General features: G+C 43.7%; 1 protein-coding gene and 1 long non-coding RNA gene across 10 annotated transcripts in view; one reads left to right on the top strand and one right to left on the bottom strand.

Annotated features, from left to right (window-relative positions):
• LOC140419326 (uncharacterized) overlaps positions 1 to 13,027 on the bottom strand; it is a 304,049-nt gene that overhangs the window by 36,967 nt on the left and 254,055 nt on the right. The window lies entirely within an intron of this gene.
• Positions 1 to 13,027, top strand: part of LOC140419321 (uncharacterized) — a 76,911-nt gene that overhangs the window by 491 nt on the left and 63,393 nt on the right. For 4 of the 9 annotated variants that reach the window (XR_011945699.1, XM_072503162.1, XM_072503168.1 and 1 more), the window contains exon 2: positions 10,193 to 10,306. The exons of 3 other annotated variants lie outside the window; for them this stretch is intronic. The gene's annotated coding sequence lies outside the window, so the exon portion shown is untranslated. Of the gene's footprint in view, positions 1 to 9,453; positions 10,314 to 13,027 lie in introns of those variants that run through there. 2 more of the 9 variants (XM_072503171.1, XM_072503165.1) reach the window with 2 other exon arrangements.

The raw sequence follows: 13,027 nt of genomic DNA, 5'->3' as shown, positions 1-13,027 counted from the left end.
TTTGAATGCGAGCATTTGCAACTAATTAAGTCTTTCCAGAGGCAGGGGTGCTTGCATTTGCAGGTAATTAAGTCTTTACAGATCCAGAGACAGGGCCATATCCTAGTTTGCGGACTATTAGAACAAATGTACATTTCTATAAAACCTTGCACTGCCACTGGACCTTCTGAAGTCTTTTAAAGCCAATGGAGTACTTTTGAAACATATTCACTGTTGTAATGTAAGAAGCTGTAAGTACGCATGTGTAATCACATTTAGTTTTAACATTGTTATTTTCAAAGTGTATTCACTGTCATTAGTAACAAGGATGTGGAGATGCCGGCGTTGGACTGGGGTGAGCACAGTAAGAAGTCTTACAACACCAGGTTAAAGTCCAACAGGTTTGTTTCGATGTCACTAGCTTTTGGAGCGCTGCTGAGTCTGAGCTTCAAACACTGAGGCACATCCGGGAGGGAGAGACTTACATGGACACTGTGTTTCAGGAGGCAGTCACACGTGTCAGAGTAAGTAGTTTAAATCCTGCCAGTGGCCAGGGACAGCAGGGTGTGACTGCAAGTCAGGCAGATAAAGGGAACCAGCAGTCAGGAACTCAGGAGCCTCAGCCCTTGACCCTGTCCAACAGGTATGGGGCACTTACTCCCTGTGTGGATGGGGAACAGGGCTGCAGGAAGGATGAGTCAGCTGACCAAGGCACCATGGTTCAGCAGGCCATTCAAGGGGAGGGAGTAAATAGGCAAGTTGTAGGGGATTCTATTATCAGGGGGATAGATAGTATCCTTTATGAGCAGGATAAAGAGTCCCGCATGGTATGTTGCCTGCCCGGTGCTAGGGTGCAGGACATCTCTGACCGGCTTGAAAGGATACTGGAGAGGGAGGGGGAGGATCCAGTTGTGGTGGTCCATGTCGGTACCAACAACATAGGCAAGTCTAGAAAAGAGGACCTGTTTAGAGATTACAAAGAGCTAGGATTCAAATTAAAAAAACATGTCCTCAAGGGTCATAATCTCCGGATTACTGCCCGAGCCACGTGCAAATTGGCATAGGGAGGCAAGAATAAGGGAAGTTAACACGTGGCTGAAAGAGTGGTGTGGGAAAGAGGGGTTCCTTTTCATGGGACACTGGCATCAGTTTAGGGACAGGGGGGACCTATACCGTTGGGATGGTCTCCATCTGAACCGAGCTAGAACCAGTGTTCTGGCGAAAAGAGTAAATAGGGTGGTCAATAGGACTTTAAACTAGAGATTGGGGGGAAGGGAAAGTCAGGGAACCAAGAGGTGAAGTAATCAGTGGGAAGCATAGCTGCTTAGGAATACAAAAAAGCACGAAAAGACAGAACTCAGGAGAGGTTACGATAGTCCCCATCTCACAAAATATGACACAGTGTATGGAAAGGCTCAGTAAACCAAGGTCCACCACACTAAGAAAACAAAAAAGGACGGTCAATAGAGAATTAAAGATGCTATATTTAAATGCGCGCAATGTACGGAACAAGGTAGATAAGCTTGTGGCCCAGATTGTGATTGGCAGGTATGATGTGGTAGGCATCACAGAGATGTGGTTGCAGGGGTTTCAGGACTGGCATTTAAACATCCAGGGATTCACAACCTATCGAAAAGACAGAGTGGTGAGCAGAGGGGGCAGGGTTGCCTTGTTAATTAGGAATGAAATTAAATCAATAGCACTAAACGACATAGGGTCAGATGATGTGGAGTCTGTGTGGGTAGAGTTGAGGAACCACAAAGGCAAAAAAAACATAATGGGAGTTATGTCAGGCCTACTAACAGTGGTCAGGACCATGGGCACAAAATGCACCACGAAATAGAAAGTGCATGTCAGAAAGGCAAGGTCACAGTGATCATGGGGGACTTCAATATGCAGGTGGACTGGGTAAATAATGCTGCCAGTGGACCCAAGGAAAGGGAATTCATTGAATGTTTACCGGAGGGCTTTTTGGAACAAGTTGTGATGGAGCCCACGAGGGAACAGGCCATTCTGGACTTAGTGTTATGTAATGAGCCAGACTTGATTAAAGATCTTAAAGTAAGGGAACACTTAGGAGGCAGTGATCATAATATGGTAGAATTCAATCTCCAATTTGAAAGAAAGAAGGTAGAATCAGATGTCAAGGTGTTAAGGTTAAATAAAGGTAACTACAGGGGCATGAGGGAGGAACTGATGAAAATGGACTGGGAGCAGAGCCAAGTGGGAAAGACAGTAGAACAGCAATGGCAGGAGTTTCTGGGAGTAATTGAGGACACAGTACAGAGGTTCATCCCAAAGAAAAGAAAGGTTATCAGAGGGGGGATTAGGCAGCCATGGCTGACAAAGGAAGTTGGGGAATGCATCAAAGCAAAAAAGAGAGCCTATAATGTGGCAAAGAGTAGTGGAAAGTCAGAAGATTGAGAAGGCTACAAAACAAACAGGATAACAAAGAGAGAAATAAGGAGAGGATCAAATATGAAGGTAGGCTAGCCAGTAACATTAGGAATGATAGTAAAAGTTTCTTTAAATACATTAAAACCAAACTGGAGGCAAAAGTAGACATTGGGCCGCTCCAAAATGACACTGGTAATCTCGTGATGGGAGACAAGGAAATAGCTGAGGAACTAAATAAGTACTTTGCGTCAGTCTTCACAGTAGAAGACATGAGTAATATCCCAACAATTCAGGAGAGTCAGGGGGCAGAGTTGAATATCGTAGCCATCACAAAGGAGAAAGTGCTAGAGAAACTAAGAGGTCTAAAAATTGATAAATCTCTGGGCCCAGATGGGCTACATCCTAGAGTTCTAAAGGAGATAGCTGAAGAAATCGTGGAGGCATTAGTTATGATCTTTCCCGTTTGTTTTTAATGTATTTAAAGAAACTTTTACTATCATTCCTAATGTTACTGGCTAGCCTACCTTCATATTTGATCCTCTCTTTCCTTATTTCTCTCTTTGTTATCCTCTGTTTGTTTTTGTAGCCTTCCCAATCTTCTGACTTCCTACTACTCTTTGCCACATTATAGGCTTTCTCTTTTGCTTTGATGAATTCCCTAACTTCCTTTGTCAGCCATGGCTGCCTAATCCCCCCTCTGATAACCTTTATTTTCTTTGGGATGAACCTCTGTACTGTGTCCTCAATTACTCCCAGAAACACCTGCCATTGCTTTTCTACTGTCTTTCCCACTAGGCTCTGCTCCCAGTCCATTTTCGTCAGTTCCTCCCTCATGCCCCTGTAGTTACCTTTATTTAACTGTAACACCTTGACATCTGATTCCACCTTCTTTCTTTCAAATTGGAGATTGAATTCTACCGTATTATGATCACTGCCTCCTAAGTGCTCCCTTACTTTAAGATCTTTAATCAAGTCTGGCTCATTACATAACACTAAGTCCAGAATGGCCTGTTCCCTCGTGGGCTCCATCACAAACTGTTCCAAAAAGCCCTCCTGTCAACATTCAATGAATTCCCTTTCCTTGGGTCCACTGGCAGCATTATTTACCCAGTCCACCTGCATATTGAAGACCCCCATGATCACTGTGACCTTGCCTTTCTGACATGCACTTTCTATTTTGTGGTGCATTTTGTGCCCCTGGTCCTGACCACTGTTAGGAGACCTGTACATAACTCCCATTATGTTTTTTTTGCCTTTGTGGTTCCTCAACTCTACCCACACAGACTCCACATCATCTGACCCTATGTCGTTTAGTGCTATTGATTTAATTTCATTCCTAATTAACAAGGCAACCCTGCCCCCTCTGCCCACCTCTCTGTCTTTTCGATAGGTTGTGGATCCCTGGATGTTGAAATGCCAGCCCTGAACCCCCTGCAACCACATCTCTGTGATGCCTACCACATCATACCTGCCAGTCACAATCTGGGCCACAAGCTCATCTATGTTGTTCCGTTCACTGCGCGCATTTAAATGTAGCGCCTTTAATTGTCTATTGACCGTCCCTTTTTGTTTTCTTTGTGTGGTGGACCTTGGTTTACTGAGCCTTTCCATACACTGTCATATTTTGTGGGATGGGGACTATCGTAACCTCTCCTAAGTTTTGTCTTTTCGTGTTTTTTTGTATTCCTAAGCAGCTACGCTTCCCGCTTATTACTTCACCTCTTGGTTCCCTGACTTTCCCTTCCCCCCCCAAACTTTAGTTTAAAGTCCTATTGACCACCCTATTTACTCTTTTCGCCAGAACACTGGTCCCAGCTCGGTTCAGGTGGAGACCATCCCAACGATTGTTCCATACATGAAAAAATCTAGGACATACGATAAATAAACAATGTAAATACGTAGAGACAGACACCGGGTGAAGCATACCGAGTGTAGTACTACTCAGTGTTACCAGTGTATCTGGTATTAACCAAATGTATTCATTAAAATTTACTGTATTAATTAGCTATATGTCTGTCCAGATGATTAAATAAGTAGTGATCATTAATTGAGTTACAATTAATGAAACAATTTTTAAAAAATTCATTGGACGTGGGCGTCGCAGGCTGTGCCAGCATTTATTACCCATCCCTCATTGCCCTTGAGGGCTGGTTAGAGTCAACCACATTGCTATGGGTCTGGAGTCGCATGTAGGCCAGACTGGGTAAGGACGGCAGATTTCCCTCCCTAAGGTACATTCGTGAACCAGCTGGTTTCAGAGACTTTTAATTCCAGATATTTTATTGAGTTTAAATTCCATCACCTGCGTAAGTAGGATTCAAACCCGGTTTCCACAGTCAGTTCACTGTAACTCTGACTCGTCTGTATGTGTTGTGTGGGTCTTGGTGCTTTTCCAGTCACACTGATGTTTGAAATCTTTTCTCACTCAGAACAGAGAAACATTTCTCCTTCCACATTCGAAGGATGATATTCAGGTCCTGATGAATCAACTGACTTCTGTACGATCTTGATGCAATATTTAGTCTGAATTTCCCGAATACAAATCTTCTATTGTCCCATAAAAAGAGTTTACAAAACTACGGCGCTGAGGACCCGGGTTCGAATTCCGGCCCTGGGTCACTGTCCGTGTGGGGTTTGCACCCGTGTCTCCCCGTGTCTGCGTCGGTTTCACCCCCACAACCCAAAGATGTGCAGGGTAGGTGGATTGTTCCTGCCGACTACGGCAATTATAAGAATCTATAATTTATAGGATCTTAACCTGTCGAACTACGCCAAGTTTGGGGGAAGCTTTGTTGATGAATCAAGTCCTGGCGCAATACGACAAGTTGTAAGATTTGTACTATTTCTGGACTATGCCAAGTTGTTCGATTCCTTGTATTATTCGACTGTGTATAATTGAAGGAATTTATATTATCTCTGCTATTTGGTTATCAGTAGCACTTTGCGAATACTGGAACTCAGCAGAAGTTTGCAGTTAAAACTTCTCAGGTGCCAAAAAGAATTGTTTTATTTGTAGTCGCTTGATTACAATTTGAAAGTCATTTAAAAGGCAATTCGTAGACATTTCGAAGCTTTCAGAGAATTACAGACATTATCTTTCTTTGCTGAGGCAGACAGCTCGAAAGTAACTTTTAAAAGGTCAAAGTCTGGCAATGAAACATGAAAAGAGAGAGAGAGCTAATCTTCAGCTAAACTCAAAGTCAAAAGTGGACTAACATCACAGACACAGACTGGTAGACTGACAGAATCAAAGACAGAAATGAAGGACAGACAACACCAAAAGACAACACTAATTGGCCGGCGGAAACTTTTCAGTTATACACTTTCATATCTGTCTTAAGTAATCTAATCACACCCCAATATAATCCTAATTGGTTTGGGTTAGACTCAAACACATTTGATTTGATGGCAACCCGTCCATCTTCAATGTGCAACATTAGCTTTTCTGACCCAGCTGTTATCTGCATTGTGAACAATGCTGCCTTCATGTTGCTGTGGTATTCAGCCCTTGGCCTTGACAATTAGCACAAGCAGTGTCAAATTATCTTGCAACTGTGCTGTTTTAATGTCACACTGACTCTGAAAATATGCATTTGCCAGAACAACGGACCTCAGTAAAAATGCTGTATAAATGGGTATTTAAAACTGGGGCTCAACATTTATGCTTAAACAGCTATCTTTTACCTATACTAGTTGTATTTGAAATACCTGGCTTCTACAATTGGCCATGCTTAATTGGAAAAATGAATTGGGTACTCTAAATTTATTTTTAAAAAGAGTTTACAAAAGTCATTGCTGTCAGGACAGGATAGATATTGGATAAAAGCAAATTACTGTGGATGCTGGAATCTGAAAAGAAAGAGAAAATGCTGGAAAATCTCAGCAGGTCTGGCAGCATCTGTAGGGAGAGAAAAGAGCTAATGTTTCGAGTCCGATGACTCTTTGTCAAAGCTTTGACAGAGTCATTGGACTCGAAATGTGAGCTCTTTTCTCTCCCTACAGATACTGCAAGACCTGCTGAGATTTTCCAGCATTTTCTCTTTCGATTCAGGATAGATATTCACAACACATAGTGCTCGTTTCTATAGAATATTCCTTCCTTTCGCATCCCAAAACCTGTATATCTCCATCTCACACACTCTCCCTCCATTCTCTCTGCTATGTCTAATGTACACCGTCCCAATTCTTCTGAATGACAATTCATGCTGATGAACAGATTCATGTTCACTAATTCCTGTGCAGGGCAAATAGGCCTGAAAAGGATTATATAGGCTGCTCACCATGTACACGTATATATTACTGGATTAAAAATGTGTGTAATATACACTGCATCACTCGATGAGGTGATGGCATATTGGTAATGTCACATGACTAGTAATCCAGGCCCTGAGTAATTCTCTGGGAACTGGGGTTTGAATCCCACTTTGGCAAATGGTGAAATTTCAATTAAATAAAAATCTGGAATTAGAAGTCTAATGGGGACCATGAAAACATTGTCAATTGTTGTAAAAACCCATCTGGTTCACTAATGTCCTTTTAAAGAAGGAAATCTGCCCTCCTTCCACGGTCTAGCCGACATGTGACTTACATCGAAAATAGAAGCGGGAGTAGGCCATTCGGCCCTTCGAGCCTGCTGCGCCATTCATTATGATCATGGCTGATAATCAAGTCCCCCCATCTCATAGAATCCTGTGCAGAAAGCGGCCATTCGGCCTATCGAGTCTGCACCAACCCTCTGAAAGATTACCCTGCCCTTGTCCACGTTAACCCACTGCACACTGAAGGGTAATTTACCATGGCCAGTCCACTTAACCTGCACATCTTTAGACTGTGGAAGGAAACCGGAGCACCCTGCGGAAACCCACACAGATACGGGGAGAAATTGAACCCGAGTCCCTGGTACTGTGAGACAGCAGTGGTAACCACTGCACCACACTAACAGTCGATTCTGGTGGGATTTGATCCCACAATCTTTGAATCCCTTACTTGCCATTAAGTAGAAGTCCAACACAGTATCCTTTGCACCACAGAGCCATACATATCCTTTAATCCCTTTAGCCTCAAGAGCTATATCGAACTCCTTCTTCAAATTGCACAATGTTTGTCCTCAATGACTTTCTGTGGTAATGGATTCCACAGGCTCATCACTCTCTGGGTGAAAAAATCTCTTCTCACCTCAGTCTTAAAAGTTTTACTCCTTATCCTCAAGCTATGACCCCCTAGTTCTGGACTCTCCCACCATTGGGAACATTCTTTATGAATTTACTCTGTCCACTCCTGTTAGAATTTTATACGTTTCTATGAGATCCTCTCATTAAAAAAAAGATAGAGAAGCAGAATTAGGCCATTCAGCCCATCGAGTTTGTTCTGCCATTCGATCATGGCTGATACGTTTCTCATCCCCATTCTCCTGCCTTCTCCCCATAACACCTGAGCCCCTTATTAATCAAGAACCTAGATATCTCTGACTTAAAAGACTCTGACTGGCATGGCCTGGTGGCACGTGGCCATCAATTAATTTCCTTTCCCCCGAGAGAAATCAAGGACTTGACACTGTGTTTGAAACAAAGCTGATTTATTTCACAAACAACAAGATATTAAACTAGCCCAGCTCCGTTACAGAGATTCGAAATACACCCCAATTGTCAGAATGAAGATGGTTCAGTTCTGGGTGTGATTAACAGTGACAGTAACAGCAGAATCAACACTTTTAAGATGAACAGAGGGTAAATATAAATTCCTTCCATTGGTTTGACAGTTCAGGAATCGTCAGTGGCATCTTATGATATGGAGAAATTAACTCAACAAACCTATGAACTAAAATTTGGTCTGGCCTGGTGTCACCAAGCTGAAATCCAATCTTTCTCTGACACATTATTCTTTTTTTTAAGTATATTTTTAAAAATAAATTTAGAGTACCCAATTCATTTTTTCCAATTAAGGGACAAGTTAGCGTGGCCAATCCACCTCGCCTGCACATCCTTTTGGGTTGTGGGGGCGAAACCCACGCAAACACGAGGAGAATGTGCAAAGTCCACACGGACAGTGACCCAGAGCTGGGATCGAACCTGGGACCTCGGCGCCGTGAGGCAGCAGGGCTAACCCACTGTGCCACTGTGCTGCCCTTGACACATTATTCTTAATGACATAGCCAACAGGTTAAGAGTGAAAAAGTCAATTGTTTAGCATTACGGGGAAGAGGCAAGTTTATAGATGTTCTACAGAGTTACAGACTGGCTCGTTGGATCTTCTTCTGTCCCATCATACATTCAGCTAACAGTAAAATTACTAAAATGCTGCAACATACAGGCATTTGGGGACAATGGTGAGTTTGCTGCTCAGATTAGTTAAAGTCTCCATATTGTAAAATGGATCTCGAAGGACTGGAGAAGATGCAGGAAAAGATATTTAAATTATGCCTGAACTGGCAGGTTATACCCAGCAAGAAAGATTGGACAGGGTGTAAACCTTTTCTCTGGAAAAGGGGGGAATGAAGGATGACCTGATCCTGTAAGATTATGAAAAGGTTTGATATGAGAGACAAGTGGAAGGTGTTTCCACTGGATGAGAATAAATATGAGTTAGTCATTAATTAATCTAATGTGCAGTTCAGGAGCAGGTTGGAGGTAGATCACTCACACACTTCACGTGTGCAAAGGAATTTCCTCAGTTTTTCCACTGGTCAACACTCCAACTTTAAATGCCCAGGCCATTTGATCCAATTTCAGCACATTATTGATGAGGGGTAGTTTAACTGTTCTGTCCAGGAAGACAAAAATCACTGTTCACCTGAACCTGCTCAGACCCCAACACATGAACAACTCACTGTCCGTGTTTGGTCTGTTGTCAGTCACACCCAGGACAGACTGTGGTGGATGGGCCTGTACTCCTTAGTTGCTGTATTTATTTATTTAATACATTTGTTCCCTTGGCCCAACGGTACCAATTATAATCGGTTGGCAAAGCATAATTTGAATCAACAATATTGATTTCAATGTCGGGATTATTACCCATCATGCGCTGCGGCTGAGAATGTGCTCTATCCACATCACAGAACTTCCGCGCACATTCGCAGAGTCCGGCTGTGACCGGAGCATGCGCAGTTCAGGTTGTCGCTGACCGTGCGAGGAGAGGGAAAGAAGCAATCGAGCAACTTTCAGGATTGGAGCCGGTGGGTGGCCGGGCAGCAATAGAAGCTGCGGAGTGAGCCGGGAGGCTTCATAAATACCCTGTGGAGGCTTCAACTCCTGAGGAAAATGTTAATGGTCCCGACTTAAACTGCACCGAACAGAGTGAGAGCTGAGCGGTGACAGGCCCGAGTTCCCGGCCGCCATCTTTACAGAGGACAAGGTGCCGCAGGGCGCATGTGCTGTGAGCCTGGACCAGATGCCAACTCTCCCGGATTGACTGGAGTCTCCAGGATTTGATTTTATTCTGAGTCACTGGCTGGGCCAACATTCATTGCCCATCTCTAATTTTGTGTGAACTGAGTGGCTTTCTAGACCCTCTCGAAAGATTTTTATGTAATTGTCTTTGAACATTTCTCTTCAGTGGATATAAAAATATTGAAAATGGGATAAAGGTTGTTTGGCTGACAGTCAATCACTGTCCTGTAAGGTAATGAGTCCTTATGCATCCCAATTGGCCGAGGAAGGCAGTGTGTCACAAGGATGGATGTGTTGACCGATTAATGGCTGGAGGATGGGGGCAGGTCATGTGATCAAACCTCCAGGAATACATTTCATCAAAGTTGGCGAGGAGAGAATGTTGTAAATTTCAATCCTAAACTGACAGTGAGGGTTCTGTAAATTTACAGAATACTGGAAGTGGAGGTTTAACAGACGGGAAATACAAACCAAACGTCACATCGCGTTCTGAGAGTCACTCTGTTCATCAGAAACTGAATATCAGCAGCATCTGGGTGTGGAAGGTAAAAGGTTTGTCTGTTCTGTCCATGAGGGAAGATTTCAGGTCTCAGTGTGACTGGAAAAGCCCCGAGATTCACAAACCCTGGTTGGACCAAACCTGGTGAACTGTGTTCAGTTCTGGGCAAAAGCATGTAGGAAGGATAGAATGGCCTCGGAGGGAGTGTAGCACAGATTTACCGGAGTGATATCTGAACCCCCTGTGGTTAAATTACAAAACTAGATTACACAAAAGAGTCAGAGACATGATGACACAGAGAGTGGCATTCAGCCCATTGAGTCCATGCTAGCTCTCTGGAGCAATCCAGTCAGTCCCATTCTCCTGCTCCCTGTATCCTCGCAGTTTTATTTTCCTCAGATGTCTATCCAATTTCCTTTCGAAATCAAATCATTCATTGTGTCTATTTTCAAACTCCCTCAGAGGCAGCAAGTTTCAGGTCATTGCCGCTCGCTGTGTAAAAACATATATCTCATATCACCTCATATCTCCTGTACCTTTTACATACAAACTAGGAACAGGCCACTCGGCCCCTCGAGCCTGCTCAGCATTCAATAAGATTGCGGCTGATCTCATTCTAACCTCAACTCCACATTCCTGCCTACCCCTGATAACCTTTCACCCCCTTGCTCATCAAAAATCTATCCAGCTCTGCCTGCTTCCACTGCCTTTAAGGACGCGAGTTCCAAAGTCTTACAACCCTCAAGAGAATACAAAATCCTCATCTCCATCTGAAATGGGTGACCCCTTATTTTCCACAGTGATGCCCTTTTTCTCGATTCTCCCACAAGAGGAAACATCCTCGCCACATCCACCCTGTCAAGACCCCTCAGGATCTTATATCGTTCAATCCAGGTTTTACCCAAAACTTTAAAATCTGTGTCCCTAGTGCTTGTACGATCAGTGAATGGAAACAGAGTTTCTTTGTCCACCTGATGGAAACCTGGCGTAATCTTGTGGACCTGAATCAAATCTCCCCTCAACCTCCTTTGCTGGAACCATTCTGGTAAATCTCCTCTGCACCTTCTCCAAGAACCTTCACATGCTTCCTGAAGAGTGGTGACCAGAGCTTTATAAAGATTCATGGAATAGAATTAGAACCATAGAATTCCTCCAGTGCAGAAGGAGGTCATTCGGCCCATCGAGTCTGCACTGATTCTCTGTAAGAGCACCCTGCCAGGCCCACACCACTACCCTGTCCCTGTAACCCCATAGCCCCACCTAACCTGACCCTGGACACTCCGGGGCAATTTATCAAGGCCAATCCACTTAACCTGCCCTGTTTTGAACTGTTGGAGGAAACCTGAGCACCGGAAACCCACGCAGACACTGGGAGAAAGTGCAAACTCCACACAGACAGTCACCAAGGCCAGAATTGAACCCGGGTCCCTGGCGCTGTGAGGCAACAGTGCTAATCACTGTGCCACTGGAAGCCTAGTTTCAGTATCAATATTACTGTTTTATGAATAAAAACAAATTACTGCGGATGCTGGAATCTGAAGCCAAAGAGAAAATGCTGGAAAATCTCAGCAGGTCTGGCACCATCTGTAGGGAGAGAAACGAGCTAACAAAGGGTTAAAAGTGCAGAGGATACTGGAAGTCTGCAGAGGGATTTGGATAGGCTAAGTGAATGGGCTAGGGTCTGGCAGATGGAATACAATGTTGACAAATGTGAGGTTATCCATTTTGGTAGAAATAACAGCAAAAGGGATTATTATTTAAATGATAAAATATTAAAACATGCTGCTGTGCAGAGAGACCTGGGTGTGCTAGTGCATGAGTCGCAAAAAGTTGGTTTACAGGTGCAACAGGTGATTAAGAAGGCAAATGGAATTTTGTCCTTCATTGCTGGAGGGATGGAGTTTAAGACTAGGGAGGTTATGCTGCAATTGTATAAGGTGTTAGTGAGGCCACACCTGGAGTATTGTGTTCAGTTTTGGTCTCCTTACTTGAGAAAGGACATACTGGCACTGGAGGGTGTGCAGAGGCGATTCACTCGGTTAATCCCAGAGCTGAAGGGGTTGGATTACAAGGAGAGGTTGAGTAGACTGAGACTGTACTCATTGAAATTTAAAAGGATGAGGGGGGATCTTGTAGAAACATATGAAATTATGAAGGGAATAGATAGGATAGATGCGGGCAGGTTGTTTCCACTGGCAGGTGAAAGCAGAACTAGAGGGCATAGCCTCAAAATAAGGGGAAGTAGATTTAGGACTGAGTTTCAGAGGAACTTCTTCACCCAAAGGTTGTGAATCTATGGAATTCCTTGCCCAGTGAAGCAGTAGAGGCTCCTTCATTAAATGTTTTTAAGATAAAGATAGTTGGTTTTTTGAAGAATAAAGGGATTAAGAGTTGTGGTGTTCGGGCCGGAAAGTGGAGCTGAGTCCACAAAAGGTCAGCCATGATCTCATTGAATGGTGGAGCAGGCTCGAGGGGCCAGGTGGCCTACTCCTGCTCCTAGTTCGTATCTGGACTCGAAACATTTAGCTCTTATCTCCCCCGACAGATGCTGCCAGATGTGCTGAGATGTTCCAACATTTTCTCTTTGGGTAGTTTATGAAGCTCAAGATAGAATTTGTTTTGCCATCTATTCTGTTTAAAATGTCTTGTAGATATACAAAATCCATTTTCACTTCTTTCTGTCTCCTCCCAAAGAGGCCAGTTGTGTTTTTATGACAATCCAGCAGTTTTCATGGTCACTTTTTCCCAGTGCTGGCCCCACAAATGA

The sequence above is a fragment of the Scyliorhinus torazame genome, chromosome 5 (assembly GCF_047496885.1).
Source record: "Scyliorhinus torazame isolate Kashiwa2021f chromosome 5, sScyTor2.1, whole genome shotgun sequence".
Taxonomy (NCBI): domain Eukaryota; kingdom Metazoa; phylum Chordata; class Chondrichthyes; order Carcharhiniformes; family Scyliorhinidae; genus Scyliorhinus; species Scyliorhinus torazame.
This window is presented reverse-complemented; position numbering and strand designations above follow the sequence as displayed.